This window comes from Crocodylus siamensis, chromosome 2, assembly GCF_052110815.1.
Source record: "Crocodylus siamensis isolate JL-2025a chromosome 2, ASM5211081v1, whole genome shotgun sequence".
Lineage (NCBI taxonomy): Eukaryota > Metazoa > Chordata > Crocodylia > Crocodylidae > Crocodylus > Crocodylus siamensis.
This window is the reverse complement of record NC_143396.1, coordinates 163532635-163550274: the sequence shown is the minus strand read 5'-3', so window position 1 is coordinate 163550274 and position 17640 is coordinate 163532635. Positions and strand designations below refer to the sequence as shown.

General features: G+C 47.8%; 1 protein-coding gene across 4 annotated transcripts in view; it reads right to left on the bottom strand.

The window, feature by feature from the left end:
• Positions 1 to 16991, bottom strand: part of SHROOM3 (shroom family member 3) — a 96270-nt gene extending 79279 nt beyond the window's left edge. For 2 of the 4 annotated variants that reach the window (XM_090032016.1, XM_090032013.1), the window contains exon 1: positions 16576 to 16987. The gene's annotated coding sequence lies outside the window, so the exon portion shown is untranslated. Of the gene's footprint in view, positions 1 to 16575 lie in introns of all 4 variants that reach the window. The other 2 variants (XM_090032014.1, XM_090032015.1) reach the window with 2 other exon arrangements.
• Between the last annotated feature and the right edge of the window lie 649 nt (positions 16992 to 17640).

Here is a 17640-nt window from a genome sequence, read left to right as displayed (position 1 = left end):
AGAATCACTTCTTGTGAAGAAAGATTGGAAGATTTTGTTTTCATCCTACTGCAAAAGCAAGAAAAGTTTCATAGTGACAGGAAAAACATTTCCTGTACAGTTCTACTGAGAACCTTGCACATCAAGTTCCTATCCTTCCATAGGAATAGGCAGAGGAAGAGGAAGAGGAATAGTCACTCTGTAGCAAGCCCTGTGCAGTCCAGACGTTCATGGATGGTTGGTTCGCTGGATCATGTAGCGGTAACACACCTTGCGCCACTACTTCTTGTCCCCAAGGAACGTCCATGTCACGCATGCTTTGGCATGCAGCAAGTTGCCCTGGGTGGTGTAGGGAAGGCTTGGGCCAGCATTGTGCTGGCCCCAGCAGCCTTACCTGGGGTGCTGAGGGCCTCCCAAAGCTGCAGCTATAGTGATCCTGCCGGGAAGAGACTCACTGGCAGCTGCAGCATGGTTTCAAGAGGCCCAGCTCTGCTTTTTAGCAGCGCATCCTGCCTGAACATGTGCTGCTTCGGGTTTTTTTCCGCATTTTTCTTTTTTATCCTTGGATATCCAGGGGTCAAAAATAACCATGGAAAACCCCCCCAAAAATGGAGCAGCGCATGCTTGGGCAGCGTGTCCTTGCAACATGGACAACTCTGGACTGTGTGGTATGTGGCGCTGCAAACATGTTTGCAGCGCCACATACCACATGACCACATTCATCTAGATGCACCCCTGTGGCCAAACCATGAACAGCATTTCAATAAAAAGAAACAATACTGAGCAATATATCAACAAACATTAATGAAATGTCTAAACTAGAGTATTCTGTGAAGAGTAAACACTACAATCATAATCACCCCATGAAGGTAGAGAATATACACACTCATCTGCTTCACTGGGGGAAAACGATGGAGAAAAGAGACTGGATTTAGACCCTGCCATAATGTCTAATCCCAAAGATTTCCAGGATTTTTTTAGCTTGGATCAGTTTTTTTGATCTGACCTCAAACCCACAAGCATGTTAAGCTATGTTCATGTGCACCCACACAAATAAACATGCAAGTGAGCTGCTTTGTCTCTATAACTGTTTGGAAGCAGAGGACTGACCAGAGGCTTTTCGTTAATTTGGTAAAAACAGATTCCTTGCTAAATATGCCACAGACTGAAGGATGTTTGAGAAAATGAACTCAGTCTTTGTTTTTGAGAAAGTCCTACTTCTCACTTCGCCTTGAAGAATTACTGCATACTTTGAAGGGCACTCACATGTACATTTTTAGCTTGTGCCAACTGCATGTGTCTCCACAATATTCAGACTCTATTTTGTTCTTTAAGTCAGATAGTAAGCTTTCCACATCATTAAAATGCTTCTAGATATTGAACTTAGAGATTTTCACTCTTTAAAAGATACCTTAAATTGCTGCTTATTAAAATGTAGGTCCTTCACTGTTTGGTATGATTAGTGTTTCTTTTTGTATGTGTAAATTCAATGCTCATGAAAGCTCTCAGGCTTACATGTCAGGCTTCAGTTCTGAAGACTGAAGTTATCCACAGAGTAGATAACTTCCACTCCACAGAGTGGCAGTGACAGCAAAAAGTTCCCCACAGGGTGTATCTACACAAGACACTTTGCTGTGGAGTAGCATCGTTTACTGCACAGTAAGTATGCATGTCTACATGTGCACCAGCTCTCTGGGCCTCCGTGTGCCAGAATTGTGCAGCTGCCTGCAGCATCCAGAACAGGGATGCAGTGTGAGACTGGGTGCTGCTCAGTGAGGTGTTGTGCCACAACACCTGCAGGCTCTGAGCAGGATGCTAGGGGTTGCCTATGGGCAGCTGGAGCTGGTCTGAGTGGCCAGGAGCTGCATGCAGCTAAGCCAGGGTCCTGACAAGTCTGGTAGAAGCCTTCAGAAGCCATGTTGTGCACATCCCTCTTGAAGTGCAGTGCCCAGAACTGGATGCAGTACTCCAGCTGCGGCCTGACCAGTGCCGCATAGAGGGGGAGGATCACCTCCTTGGACCTGCTTGAGATGCATCTGTAGATGCATGACAAGGTATAGCTGGCCTTCCTGACTGCATCCCCACCCTGCCAGCCCACGTTCATCCTGGCATCAATGATGACTCCAAGATCCTTTTCTGCCTCTGCACTGATGAGAAGGGAGTTCCCCAGCCTGTAGGTCTGCTGCTGGTTCTTCCTCCCCAGGTTCATCACCTTGCACTTGTCAGTGTTGAATCCCATCCTGTTCTCATCCACCCACCCCTGTAACCTGTCTAGGTCTGATTGCACCCTATTCCTCCCGTCTAGCATGCCCACATCCCCCCACATCTTAGTGTTGTCAGCAAATTTGAACAGGGTGCTTTTTACCCCCTCGCCCAAGTCACTGATGAAGATGTTGAACAGTGAGGACCCGAGGACCAAGCCCTGCAGAACCCCACTGCCCACATCCCTCCAGGTCGAAAATGACCCATCTACCACCATTCTCTGGGTATGGCCATCCAGCCAGTTAGCAACCCATTTGACTGTGTAGGTCGACACCACAGTCCCCCAGTTTTTTAATGAGAACGGGGTGAGAGACATGTCAAAGGCCTTCCTAAAGTCCAGAAAAACTATGTCCGCTGCTACCCCTGCATCTAAGGATTTGGTGATCTGGCCATAGAAGGCCTCCAGGTTGGTCTGACAGGACCTGCCTCTAATGAACCCGTGTTGGTTGCCCCTAAACATAACCTCCCCTGCTAGCCCCTTGTGGACATGTGCCAGGATAATTCTCTCAAAAAGCTTACCCAGGATTGAGGTAAGACTAACTGGCCTATAGTTTCCTGGGTCCTCCCTCCTCCCTTTTTTGAAGATGGGAACCACATTGGCCCTCTTCCAGTCCTCTGGCACCACACCAGAGCACCACAAGTGCTCATACAGCCATGCTAGGGGTCCTGCAATGACCTCAGCCAATTCCCTCAGCACTTGGGGGTGAAGATTGTCCGGACCGGCTGATTTAAATATGTCCAGTCCCCTCCAGAAGTTCCCTGACTAGATCCTCACTGACTCTTGGTCTAGGTGCTCCTCCCCTGGGGCCTGAGGGGGGCCCGGTGGGGGTGCTGATCCGGTCCCTGCTCAGGAAAATGGAGGCACACTGTGACCAACTACAATCATCAGTCAGGGAATGCCCACAAGTCCATGCCCTTTATGTGGCAGCTGATAGACATCTTTGTGCCCCAGGACCTAAGCCACAGCCATGCTGTGTACAGCAGCATGGGCAGCCTGCCCAAGCCCCCACTCCAGCCTGGCACCTTTAGTGATGTGTCACTGGGGGAGGGCCCCATGACCACCAGTAGCCTGCCCTGCTGAGCTCCCTCCCCCCACCCCAGCCTCCACCAGCAGCTGAGGGAGTGCTGGCTAGCACTTGCCCTGACAGTTCAGCAGCCTCAGGCCCAGCCCCAGCCACAGTCACAAGCTGGCAGAGGGTAGATTCAGGCTTGATATCAGGAGGTGCTACTTCATGGTCAGGGTGACTAGGATCTGGAACCAACTTCCAAGATAAGTGGTGCTGGCTCCTAACATCAGGGTCTTTAAGAGAAGGCTAGATGAATACCTTGCTGGGGTCATTTGACCCCAGTACTCTTTCCTCCCATGGCAGGGGGTCGGACTCGATGATCTGCTCAGGTCGCTTCCGACCCTACAAACTATGAAACTATGAAACCTCCAGGTACGAGCTGTACCAGCTCCACCCCAGGGAAGGCCAATGGTTGAGCACACACACACAACATCCCTCTGGCCAAAGACACCACTGGGAGCCACATACTATAACTACTAGCCAGGACCCACTAGAGCCACTGGGCACACCTGCCCAGCCCACATGGTAAGCCTTGCACTGGGGGGAGGACCCTCCCCACCCCATCCCCATCCCCATCCCCAGCAACCGAGCCCAACACCAGCCCTGGCCCCCACTCCCTGCCCAGGCCAGTTGTGTTTCTGTGGCCCCCAGGTTCCCCACCCCCCCACAGCACACAGGGAGGTAGGAGATGGCAAGAATTGCTACTGAGCAGCCTGTTCCCTCAAAGATAGGCCTTTCACATGCCAAGAAATGCATTGATGCTGGCAGCAATGTCTTCCTTAGCTGCGGAGGGCAGGGACATGTAGCACAGCCACAGGTAGCCCTCCAGGCAGTGGTGGAGGTTGCAGGTCAGCCCAGGCTGGCCCCTTGCACTGTCAAAAACTAGGGTCCTGTGCCTGGTGTGAAGATTTGCCCAGGGCACCATGCTGATCAACAGCAGCAGGATGTACTGGGTCAGGCACCCCTCGGACTGTGCAAATAGCTCCTCGCTCTGCACCCAGGGAACATGCAGCAAAGACATGCTCAGAGCACAGCGCCGGTGTGAGGTGAGGGGTGGGCTGGTTCCAGGGTGCCTCTCTGAAGAACCCCCTATGGGGAGGACAAGGGCACAGACAGCTCCTCATCCCAGTCATCTGGGAGCCCCGTGCCCTCTGAGCCAAGGTGATGTGGGCTTTCTGGCAGTACAGGACAGGAGCTGGCCTGCAGGATGAGAAGGGAGGCCAGTGAGGTGGGGTCTGGAGCTGTGGTGGCAAGTGCTGCCAGGAGCCTGGCCTGTCTCAGCCTGGGAATGGCGTGAAGGGAGCAGGCTGCCCACAGACCACCCAGTAGCCCAGCAGCCCCTGGGAAGCAAGTGGCATGGGGGCTCAGCCAGCAGCCGTCTGGGCCTTGGCCTGCCCACACAACTTACATGGTCCCTGGGCATCCATGCGTGCCTGACCCCTGATCTGAGGCTGGGCACCTCACGGCCCCGGCAAAGAGCATCTTATCTCAGAAATGTTGCAAACTCTCACAAATAGCTTATTTCTCATTATTCTGCAGGCCCTGTGGCTTTATGTGGGGGAGAAGCTGCAGCTGGCAGCAGCTGGGATTCAGGCTGAGGGTTGTTGCTGGCCACGTCTGGGGCCCTGTAGATGTGCCAGCTCCACAGAAGGAGAATCCAGGACTGTACCCTTCCCCTGGACTGGATGGTGAAGGCACTGGAGGACTGTCTGGTGAACGTGTGGGCCTGGTGGGTGGAGAATGTCACCCATGAGGACACGGGGAACCAGGTGGACCAAGAATTCTGGGTACAGTTCCTGGCCCTGGAGCATGAGCACATGGTGGCCCTGCAAGAGCAGAGTGTGCTTGTGGCCAGGGTAGTGGAGGCCACAGAGGATGACCGCTGGGTGCTGGACACTGTTCTGGCCTTGGTGGCTGGTTTCATACTGCCCACTGCCCTACCCCTGACCATAGCACCACCTGACCCCTTGCAGCTGCCCACTTCCCAGCAGCAGGCCCCCTCATGGCCCTGGGCAGAGATCCAGTGCCACCTCCATGGATTAGGAGACCCAGCCTTGGCCCCCGCCCTGGGTTCCGTACCACCCAACCCCCGACCTGGGACCAGCACTACCGATCACCCTGACTCCATGTTGGCAAGGTGCCAGAGCTGCCTGCAATGGGCCCAAAACCATATGTCAGCTCTGCTGGCTTTGGACACTGGCTGCTGGAGGGGGAGCTGCCCATGTTGGGGGACCAGCAGCTGCCATCACCTCTGGGTGAACCCCACACCTGCCAAGCTCTCTGCGATGTGTGCACTGGAGTGCTGGCTGCCCATCCCTGCACTCTGCCCCATAGGTGCCCCCGCCCCAGAGCCACCCATCTCTGGAGGGTAGCTACACAAACCACCACACTGTTGTAAACAGTGTTTTATTGTTGATGGGTGGAGTGGCTGGTGGAGGGGCTCTGTTCTTGGAGAGACAGGGGGAAGCAGAGCCCGTTTGTTGGGGAGGGATGGGGAGAGGAGGTCTGTTTGATGTGAGGGGAATAAAAACTGTTGTTCTGAGGCATGTCTGCAGTGAGCATGGTGCTGGGTATGGGTGGGTGGGGGGGTCTGTGGACAGCTGTCCAAGCGGGCTCCAGCAGGGAGTACAGGAGAAGGTTGTTGGCCAGTGTCTCATATCCAGTGCCCTGGCCCCTGTTGCTGGGTGTGTGGGTCAGCAGAGGATGTCTGTGTGTGGGGGGGGGGGGTGCCACCGTTTCTGCCCCTACAACTTCAGCTCTTGCTGCCAGGTGTCCTCCACCCACTGCATCTCCTCCACCCAGGCTTCATGAAACAGCTCCCTGCGGGCCTCACAGATCTTACGCAGCATGCAGGATGCAATGATGACCTGGGGATGTTGTTCTTGGAGAACTCGTGGTGGGTGCGCCAGTATCCCTCGAGGTGGACAAAGGTGCACTCCACCAGGGTGCACAGCTGGCCCAGGCACTGGTTAAAATGGGCCTGGTAGGAGTCCAGCTGGCTGGTGTAGGACCACATGAGCCAAGGCAGGAGCAGGTAGGTGAGATCCCCAGTAAGGAGGGGAGGGACCAGCCCAGCGGCATGTCTGGCACTCCCAGAACAAAGCACTCACACTTTGCACGAGGGCTAGCAGGACAGATCCAAAACATACAGACGTCATGGGCACTGCCCAGCTAGCACTCACATTAGTGGAGGCACCACGGTGGTCAACGGCCTGGAGCACAACAGAGTGAAAGCCCCTCTGGCTGTAGTAGAGGTGGTCACCATGGGGAAGACAGGTGATGGGGATGTAGGTCCCATCTGGGGCTCCAATGCACTGGAGGAAGCCCAGGGCATAGAACCCTATCACTACCACCCAGAGCATGGCATGCCCCAGCTTGTCCTGGAGGGGCCACACACCTCCAGGACAGCCTCCCCAGCAGTGGCCTTGCCCATGCCAAAGAGATGGCCCACATAGTAGAGGCTGGCAGGTGTGGCCAACTACAGCAAGGTGAGGGCCAGCCGGGTGGCTCTGGGGAGGGGAAGCCACATGGCAGTGTCCTGTGGCTCCACGTGCAGGTGGAAGCTGCTTCATGGGGTCCAGAAAGGTGGTCCAGGTCATCTTGAATGCCTCCAACCACTACTTATCATCCCAGGTCTGCTAGATGATGTGCAGGCACCAGTCCTGGCTGGTCCAGCAGGAGCAGAGGTGGCGGGGGTGAAGGCAGTCATGGTGGTGGTGTCCAGCAGCATGTCATCAGCATCCTTGCTGGGGTCTGGATACCAGGACAGGGTCTAGATGGCAGCTGCACAGTGGTGGTGGCCCTGGGATGGCACGGTGTGCCTGGGCAGGCAATTGCTGCCTGTGGGGGAGCCAGTAGGGTCCAGACAGCCATAGGCCAACCATTGGTCAGTGTGGTGGGTCAGCAAGGCAAGCATGGTGGCCAGCAGGAGTCCAGGACACTGGCCGTCACTGTCAGAAGTCGGGGCTGGAGCAGCTATGGTGCAGAAAGGCTAAGGCAACAGTGAGACAGCTGATACCTGCTGGCCCTGCACTGTGCACACTGCTCCTGGTCAGGGAAGCAGCTAGCCAGGAAGCAGGAAGCTGGGCTGACTTTTCAAGATGGCTGCTGGAAGCAGTGGCTGGAGCCTCGAGCTCCCCCTGCTGGTGGCAGGGGCCCATTGCAGGGTTGCAGGAAGTGAGAGCAGTTTACTGCTAGAAGAAGCAAATCTGCTCCTATGTACCTCCATGTGTAGATACCTGCCCAGAAACGTTTACTTATGAGTAGTTTCTTTGGCTTTTTACTTACAAGGCTCTGCTACTTCACGTGATTTGAAGATCTTATTGAGTTGACTACTAGTAGTGTAACTGAGGATGGGAGGGGGAGCAGAATGGGACCAGTTCCAGGTGCCAACTTAAAGGGGAAACTGGAATGTGGCCCCCCCACTTGCCAGCTGGAGGAGTGGGTGTAAGGATACCTGGGAGAGGTAGACCATCTTACCTTCCTCCTTTCATGCTCTCCAGAACTTTGCACTGTTGTTTAATCCAACAGTGTCACAATTTAAAATGGTAATAATCTAATATTTTATCTAAACCTGACCCTAAATGCTAAACATTTTACCCTAGCCTGTGCTGGAGAAGTGTTAACCCTGTTTGGAAAACAGTTTCATTTAATATAATCTCAAACACAAACAGGCATACTAAGAAAGTCAATTTCCACTTGTTCCTAGTCCAGAAAGGGCAAGAAATATCAAAGAAGAATTAAAAAATTTCCTTGTGAGAGATTTCTCACCTAATTCTCAGATGAAAGAGGGGTATGCTCAGACATGGTTGCATCAGCTTTCAAAAAGCACAGCTACTGTGGTAACAGGCATCTTAGTTATACAAATGAATACAAATACGGGTAGCTAGGCAGATAGCTGGAGACCTTTGGATGATGATTTGAACCAAATCTGAAACTCTGAATCTTTGGAAGTTCTTTATGAATAGTAGCACATAGCAGCACACTCTCCTCTGGTGAAGCCTCAACATTTGGAATGGAACTGAACCTTCCAAACTTTATGGAGAATTCAGATTGAGGCATTTGTACGGTATGCTACAGAACTAAGGGGTTGGTCATAAAGTGCTGGATCATAAGCTCTGGATCCAAACTTCTCTCATATTTCAAGTAGTTCAGATCCAGAAGTTTAGTTTAATTTATTTCTAGTAGAGGACTGAGTTTTGATGAACTAATACAGACAAACAAAAAAATTCTCACATGTGGTTCTTTGTAAACTTGGCCCTTGCAACAGAAGCATTTTCAGCTAGCCAAACAACCGCTAAAGCAGATGCATTAGAGACAAATCTGATCCTGGTTCAAACATGCCCTAACTTTGGAGCCAGAGTTCAAGATCTAAACTGAAAATACCCAGTTGTGGCTGATAGGCAAGATTTTTAAAAGCACACAGCACCCACAATCACAGCCTGAATTCTGAAAGTACTCAGGACACTGGATATTTGTGTGCTGAGCTCTTTTGGGAATCTGGCCATCAGTGTCACAGTGGGACGGTTTGCAGGATGAGCACTTGTGAAAATGTGGCCCCAATTTGGGCGCTTATATATGTAACCCTTCTGCTGAGCACCTGTCACCAGCAACAAGGGTTGGGTTCAATTTTGGGAGAATTAAACATATATTACCTTGGCTTGAGCTCCCGCTCAGTCTACCTGGGAAAAACTAAATGAATCACTAGGGTGTCCAGTAAAACCAACAACCTTTCTCTTGCAAGCAGGGTAAAACAACTTTCAAATTTATTACAAAGAATAAAGAAAAAACAAAACTAAACACTAACTATAATTTTAAAACATTATAAACTACAAAACAAAGTTTATAGGTGGCATTCTCTTGGGGAGGCTTTATTCATACCCAGGCAGTCTGGGACTTGGGACTCCCCAAAGGGTAGTTTGGGGGGCCTGCACGCCTATACCTATCCCTCAGCAATACATTAGAGAGGGAGAGGCACATCGGGGAGTCCTATGAGCTGTTCCATAGGTCCAATGTGCTGCAGAGAGTTGCTAGACAGCATAGGCCCTTCTGCATTGCAAATGGCCTCTTGTTGCTCTGTGTGAAGCTGCGACATTGATCTCCACTTCCACGTGGTGGCTTTGAGGGGTTAACCGCAGTTTCCTGCCCGTACAGAGCTGGGATTAGGACTAGAAACTTTGGGGTGCGATATGCTGATGAAAACTGCAGTTAACCCCTCAAAGCCAGCATGTGGAAGTGGCATCACTTCCCTCCCTGCCACGCATCCAGACCATTGTATTAAAATTCCCTCCAGGGAACCTGTGGGACCAGTTTGGTGACCGGCCACTTCACCAAGACTGCTAACCACCTTTAAATTGATTATCTGCATTAGCGGTGTTCAAATAATATTGCTTCTTAACTGGGGCCCTGTAGTGATGTCAAAAATGTTATTTAAGGTGTCAGGCCACTTGAACTGGCTTTCTCTCTTTTTCTTCTTCAGGGGTTTTGAATATGGAAAACTAAATTGGGAGGCAGAAAAGCCTACTTCCCATGGTAGTGGTAGTGGGGGGTCCCATCTCTGCAATATAATCTAGCCCTTTTTTGGCTTTTCTTCCTAAAAAGTTTTCCTGTATGATTAAATTCTAGTTGAAGGAACATTAGGAAGAAGGGAGCATTCTCTAGGGTTTATCAACTGGCTGAGGTTAATGACCTAAAAACACCTCTTTCTAGGTAGCCCCTAATCCCTGGGGTATGTCCTACTCTTCAGTCACACATGTGTAAGTATCACCCACATCTTCCTGGGCCAGATCCTCAAGTCAATCATGAGCAGGACTCCCACCGACTTCTACTCTTTTTTACTTTTTTTGTGAGTTTTGCTCCAATGAGGATGGAGTAAAATCTGAGCATGATTTTCACAAACCACTTCACAGAAAGATTAGCATTCTTAGGAACAGTGCTGGCAACACTCATACTAATGCAGCCCAGTATGCTGCTAGCCTTCTCCGCAACAAGGGCACCGTGTTGGCTCATATTCAGCTTATTATCCACTGTAACCCCCAGGTCCTTTTCTGTAGAGCTGCTGCTTAGCCGGTCAGCCCCCAGCCTGTACTGGTGCATGGGATTGTTCCGTCCTAAGTGCAGGACTCTGCACTTACTCTTACCGAACTTCATGAGATTTCTTTTGGTCCAATCATCCAATTTGTCATGCTCTCTCTGAATCATAGCCCTACCCTCCCATGTAACTACTATTATACCTGCTGTGAATTAGACATCAAGCCACTGATAACTGCCCTTTGAGCCCAATGATTCAGCCAGTTTTCTATCCACCTTACAGGCCACTCATCCAACTCATACTTCCTCAGCTTGCTTGTGAGAATGTTGCGGGAGACAATATACAAAAGCCTTGCTAAGGCCAAGGTATATCATGTCCACTGTTCTCCCCACATCCACACGGAAGAGTAAGTGGACAGTGGAGGAGCAAGAGTTCCTGTACTTTAGATTGTACTTTTTCACTGCTTTGCAGCTCCCCTTGTTTATCTTTTAGTGAACCTCAGGAGCTGCAACCCATCAGCTGAGAAACATGGGTCAAGATGTTACTGTCCCTTTGACAGGAAAGGGGTGAGCTGATAGAGTGGATGGAACTTTTAAAGCATATAAAAAACCCAAATTCCACAGGGGATAAACTAAGAAAGTGTAATACTTGCAATTATTTGTTTTATTTCCCCAATAAATTTCAAACTTGAATGCCAGCTCAAACAGGGGAGTGCCTATAATATGATACAGGATAAAAAGAAAACAGCTGTTAAATTTTTAAAAGTTTCAACCCGTCTCTCCTCTAAATGGCTGCAGAAGCTGGAGAAATGCAGCACTTCAAGAAAGTTCTCAGTATTTCAAAGGAGCCAGGCAACGCCTTGGCTAAAAATATTTGCCTTGGATAATAATATTTGTCTTGTTAACCTGTCAAATGCATCAAGGTCTATAGACTGGTTGAACTGTCCTATATTAAATAAAGACCATGGTGAGTTTGCAGAAGTAATATCCCAAACCTCCCCTCTCAGTTATACTGTGGTACTTGTCATAGGTGACCTGAGCAGGGTGCAGGGCCATCCCCAGATGTGAGAAAGCCGGTGGTGGATTTGGCCGGGGGGGGGGCTGCCAAGTGGCCAGAAGTGCCGGATGCAGTGGCAGGGGGGTGCCAAGTAGCCAGATGTGAAGCCATCGGCAGCGTGGAGTCACCATGGCCACTCCACCCAACTCCGTTGGGTCCCCCCAAAAGCACAGGGCCTGTGGCGGTCACCACAATTCGCACCCTGCACCGACAGGGACAGCCCTGGTGCTTTTTCCTGTTAATGTCAGGCCAGGTCCTCAGGTCAGGTAAATTGGCATAACCCCATTGAAATCAATAGGCAGTCAAGTCTGTGGGTTTGCACCAAATTATAGGAACTGTAGACCAGGCTGTGTGTCTATTAAAGCTCTCTTTGGTTCTTGATCTCACCCCGACCTGATGGAAGACATAAAAGTACAGCTGCTCAACTTAAGAAATTGCTCTGAAGGGTTTTGGCATTCACCACAGTCACATTCTGTTTCTCCCTTTATTTTTAGCATCTGTCCTTCCATTCATTTGAGAGAAGGAAGAAGAGAACAACAGCTGAGGGAGGGAGACAAAATGCAGTAATTCAATTGTAACCCGGGTGGTATGCCAAAAGGTACCCCCTCTCCAAATGAAGGGATGGTCAGTGGGTTGCAGGTATGCTGTGGGAGCTGTGGCTGCCTAGTGGGAGGTATGGCTGCCTAGCTGTATGCAGCTTTCCTCCTCTTCCCAAGGAGCAGAGAGCCAGGACATTCAGTGAATCTTAACTATGTATAGGTTTAATATTAATAGATAATTTAAAACTTATAATTATCAACTTATATACACATACATATTTATATACAGTTATAAATTCACCCAAACATGCTCTAAACCCATGCACAGGCCTGGTTCCCTGTGGTCTTTGGGCTAGACGGCAACCCTGCCCCTCTTTCAGTGCCCTCCACGGCCTGAAGGGGAGGGGTCACTCACAGATAATACAGGGTCTAGTTGACGGACCAGTAACAAAACAATTGGCAGTCATGGGTTAATAGTTAAATGTTTTCATAAGGGGTTACATCACATACAACACATTTACATAAAACACTTCATACAATGAATACCAATACCGGGCAGATTATAACACTCTCCTAATACAATAATAAAGGCACAGGGTTACCCCAGGGATCCCAACAGCATAAAGGAGGGAAAAAACCCAGAATGCAACAATGGCATACAGCTGTGCCAATAAAGAAATGAAAATCCGGAGGGAAACCCCATCACCCTATAGGGCACCCTTGACTCCATTCAGGTTACTCAGCTGGCAGGGTCCTAACCCAGGGATTCCACCTCTCCGGCAAGCTGGAGCCCTGAATCCCTATCTTTGCCCCAGGGCAAATTATTCCCCACCCAGCAGGGGCTTCCCCTCTGTCACCCGCAGGTCTAGACAGGTCACAACAGGTCGAGAGCAGGGCTACCTTTTCAAGATAGCTGCCAGCTGCAGGCAGCTGCAGCTGGACCCCCTGGTGGTGGCAGGGACCCAATGAAGGGCTGCAGGAAGCGGTAGCAGTTTGATCCTAGGAGAAGCAAATCTGCTCCCATGTCCCTGCATATGTAGACACTTGCCCAGGAGCATTTACTTGCGAGTAGTTTACTTGCAAGTAGTTTATTTGCAAGTAAACTGATCCCAGATCAAGTGCATGTATAGATGTACTCTGGGTCTATTGTTCACTGCTCCCATAAGAAAGAGCCTGCAGGATTGGGTCCACTATGTGACACTTTAGTGATATCTGTCTTAAGTCTTGATTCAGCAAAGTGTTTAAGCCCATGCTTTAAGTATGGCCTAACAATTGTAACGAGGCCAGGTACTTAAGTACTTGCCTAACCTTATGCTTATCAGTTGCTCATGACCTTCAAGTTAGCATAAAATCTGTTTAAAATACAAATTATGCCCAAGTATTACTTATGTGCTTACACAGTGGCAGTCTCAGAGCCCAGTCATGACTCAAGACCCAACTGTGCTAGATGCTATACAACCACAGAGAAAAGAAATGATTGACAGCCCATAGAGCTTCCAGTTTAGGCAAAGTACATACAATCTAACCAGGCAAAAATAAGAGGCTTTTGTCTGCTCTTTGGCTGAGAATTTAGGATTTTTTTTTAGATTTATTCACTCCAAGGATGTTTAGGTGCAGCCTATTGCTGACATGGGGTTCTATTTTATATTTTAAAGCTGTAAACAGGATACTCACCCACTTTAGCGGCAACCATTTGTGCTGTAACAATACAGTTTACTGTATATTTGACCCTTGGCTGCTTCAAAAAAGCTACATCTCAACTAACCATGTGCTGGGCTCTTGGAAACAAACATCTGTAATCACTAAAAGGGCAGGCTGAATTCTTCCCTACTAATAATGGCAATCCTTATTTCTAAGCAGACTGAGTTTGTGTCTTTCCCTTGATTTTACCCAAAAGGTACCAAATGCACAAAGGTGTTTTGCTCTCTTGCTTGCTTGGAGAAAGGAGGACTATGGAACAAGAAAAAGTAGTAAGAAATGTTGACTCTGGCCCAGAAACTGCTATTCCTTTAAGGGGGGGAAGGATGGAAAGTTACAGGACCTGGTGCTCTGTTACCTGGAGGACTGGGAGCAAGGAACCCAAAATTGGACCTATAAAAACATTCTCGCTTAGAAGAATGCACAAGTGGGAGTCCTCACTCACAAGCATCTGCAATGGGTAGGGATATATGTAAATATGTGAATGTGTGCTTTTGGGTGCTTAAGGGCTTTTGGGTGCTGAACAGGTGGACACATGCTAGAATAGGTGTGAGTGGGTGACCTTGAATGAATGGTGTTGACAGGTAGCAGACACAGGAGGTGACAGAGGGGAGGAAGACATGGGCAAAGGAAGTGAAATGCATATAAGAGCAAAAAACTGGGGAGATGCAGGGGAGACAGGAAATACAGTGAAGCAGTCAGATAATTACCTAAGGAAAGAAAAATTAAGATACAGAGAAAGGAGGCAAAAAGATACCGTCATTTAAGATAAATACATTATACAGCATGTGTGCGCGCGCACGCGTGCATGCTCGCGCATGTGTGTGTATAAAATACAGAGCCTATATTAAATATCATTTAATATAATAATATAACATAATATAACCTTGGATTTTAATTTTATATTTATAACAGGAAAAAAGTGGTATGGAGCCAGAAAGAGCAAACACAGTCCCTGGATCACATCTTCAATATCTGTTGCAGGGGAGGCTAGTTGCCAATGTTGCAATTAAATATAGGAGCATCCGTGTAAATTACAGGGGTTTTGGTTAATAGGCAGCTCAGTTTGGTTTCCAAAGCAAGTTTGAGAGGAAAGGGAGTAACAGAAGCATTGCCACTGCAGACACTAAGGTAAAACCCACTATGGTAGGTTCTACTGTAGTCATTGAGGGGGTGCGTGTTCATATTACAAATATATGGGGATGCTTGTCTACAAGTTTACCGCAAACACAGATGATTGTACAATAAAATATGGGGTTGTTTTACTTGGAGAAAAAAATTACTGATTGACTGATGATGAACTATGTCCAGTGACATTTCTGGGCACACATGCAAAATTCAAGAATCACGATTAGTCACTTCCTTTTGACTTGATAAATTCTGCTCTCAGACTAGCCATGCTGCCTATAAGCTCACCAAAATGTCTAAAAATGTCAGAATTAGATGCTATCAGTCCAGCATCACCACTGAAAAGTCACATATATGAGACAGAAGATTATTTATGTACTTCTGAAGGTGGGAATGCAATCAAAACATAAAGAAGTGCTTCCCATCATATTTGGGGATTTTGTATCTCATTAGCAAGTTCTCACATTTAGACTCACAAGAAACTATGTTAATTAGGGGCCTAATCTTGTATTCCCTGCCTACTGAACAGCTCCCACTAAGGTCAGGGGCAGTTCTGAGCGCACAAATAATGTAGCAAGCCATATAACATGAAAATTATAGCAGAAAACCAGAGACTTCAATGGCATCAGGAAATCCCTGATCCTGTATGTTCAGTAAAATCTATTCATTCATTGGCTCTTTTTAAAGTAAGCCTAGGAATCTCAAACAAAAAACAAACTTACAAGGAAACTAAATGTCTGATCAAGTATACTAACACAAATACTTTACTAATTGTCCATTGCAACAAAAGAGACAAAAGGAGAGATGAAAGGAAATCTGGGTTCATTTTTAAGATTTTTTTTACGTTTTAGTAACAAGTTCTCATATACAGTAAGCACTAATGAGACAGTATGCATAAGGTACATAAAGAGGAAACCTCTTAACTTGTTTGTCATATGCTGTTTTAAGTGTAATCATTTATAGGAGGATAATAGCATTGTCCCTCTAGTGGCCAACAAAAAACAACATAACTACATAAATGCCATGATTTTTGTATCATTTGGTCTGTATTGAACTTGGCTGGAAATCTACACTTGTTTTTAGTCTGCTCTGCTATGGGAAAGAAATGTCTAGAATATACTTTGATTTCCTCCTTCCTTAAACCATAAAAAGGATAACACGAATTCCAACATGACCCACTTTACATCAATTAAAAAAAAAAGTCTCAAAAAGCAGAATTTAAGAGAAAGATTTTAAAAAATATATATTCAAATAACACATCCCTTGGACCAAATTCATCTCAAGTGACTAATTTCAAGGGGTGAATCTGGTATAATTTTTATGCAATTTCATATAATCAAAATGAACAATTTTCTTTGTTTTGCTTTAAAATAGCTCATTAGTTTCTTCCTCCAAGTGGAAGCAGTAATATCCATGGACCTGAGTCTCATCTCACACCAGTTTCATACCAGCATAATTCTGTTGCTCTTACACTGGTGAATCTGAGAAAAGAATCAGATTTGCTAGTACAATGCGTCTCATACTACATCTCTCTCGCCCATTTACTATAGTGAAATTGTTTTCTTAGCTAATAATCAACCATAATAAAATCACAGCTTCCTCCTTGGCCAAAGTTCTCAAAATAAGACACTGCAATTATACAGAAAATCCTTCTGCACAGATTACTCAATACCCCTGCTTTACTTGTCGCAAACACTTCCATTGCAAGTGCAGGGATTTTCTGTTTCTTGTGGTCATTAATGAAAAATACAATCTTGCAAGTATTCAGAATTTTTATGGCTTTCACTAAAAGCCCTGCTTGCAAGCCAGCACTTACCATTCCTAAAGCAAATCCTCAGTTCCAGCCTCAGACAAGGGCATTTTGCTCTCCAGAACCCTGTCAAAAATCCAAGTTCAAATCATTTAGCTTCCAACTCCCAGAGGCTGCTGCTGGGAGTAAGCAAGACATTGCTTCTCCAAGGGGATAATTCAGAATCCTCTGCAACAATAGCCTGCTCTCTGCAGCCTCTATCTCAGTACGTCAAGTGGCAGTGCCTCAGTACAATTCCATCTGCTCACATCCGGCATCCAAAATGGACTTACTGCCAAGCAACCCGAGAGAGGCTTCCCATGCAGTTGACAAACGGTCCTGACAAGGAACATAACTCACACATATTTGCTGCTCCACTCTGAGTGCTGGCCTGGCAAACACAAGACTTTCGCCAACTCTTAAGCAATCATCCAGTCTTTTCCTCCTTCCCTCCCTCTCCCAGGTAATCCCACAGGAAGCTTGCTCTGATTGGCTGAAGGCACTCAGGAACATATTTGCATTTAAAAAGCATTAGGGGGGAGGTCCCCCTTCAAGTCTGAAAAAAGATCTGAGATTCAAAAGTTAGGCTCTGCTCTCTCTCAGCCCTGCTCCTCTTGTCATTGTGTTCACTGGGGAGAGGGACCCATTGCTTTCTTTGCTAAATTAGGAAGACATATTCTTCTTTCTGGATTTAGATTAAAAGTCTCTGCCTACTTTTAAACCACTCTCCCTCTCTCCAAGCTGATCAAATGGAGCACTGATAATAAGAGGTAAAAAGTTCTCTGCTTTTAAAAAGCTCATGTTACAGCAGGAGAAATAAACCTTTTCCCTCTGTGGTTGTTCTCTCTGAGATTGTTACAACAGCACAACCAGAGACACTGAACCAAACCCCACACTGTGTCGAAAGGAGCCCGATTCCCTTCCCATACCAACCAGAAGTAAATCCACTCTAGCAGACCTGATTCCCTGATCCCTCTCCCATGCAAGTCCACTCACTTCTGTGGTGTTACAAATCTGCCCCAGGGAATGCAAGGAGGCTGGTGCAGTTATATAGGTCTAAAACTGGCATCAGCAAGGGGGGAAAGAATCAGG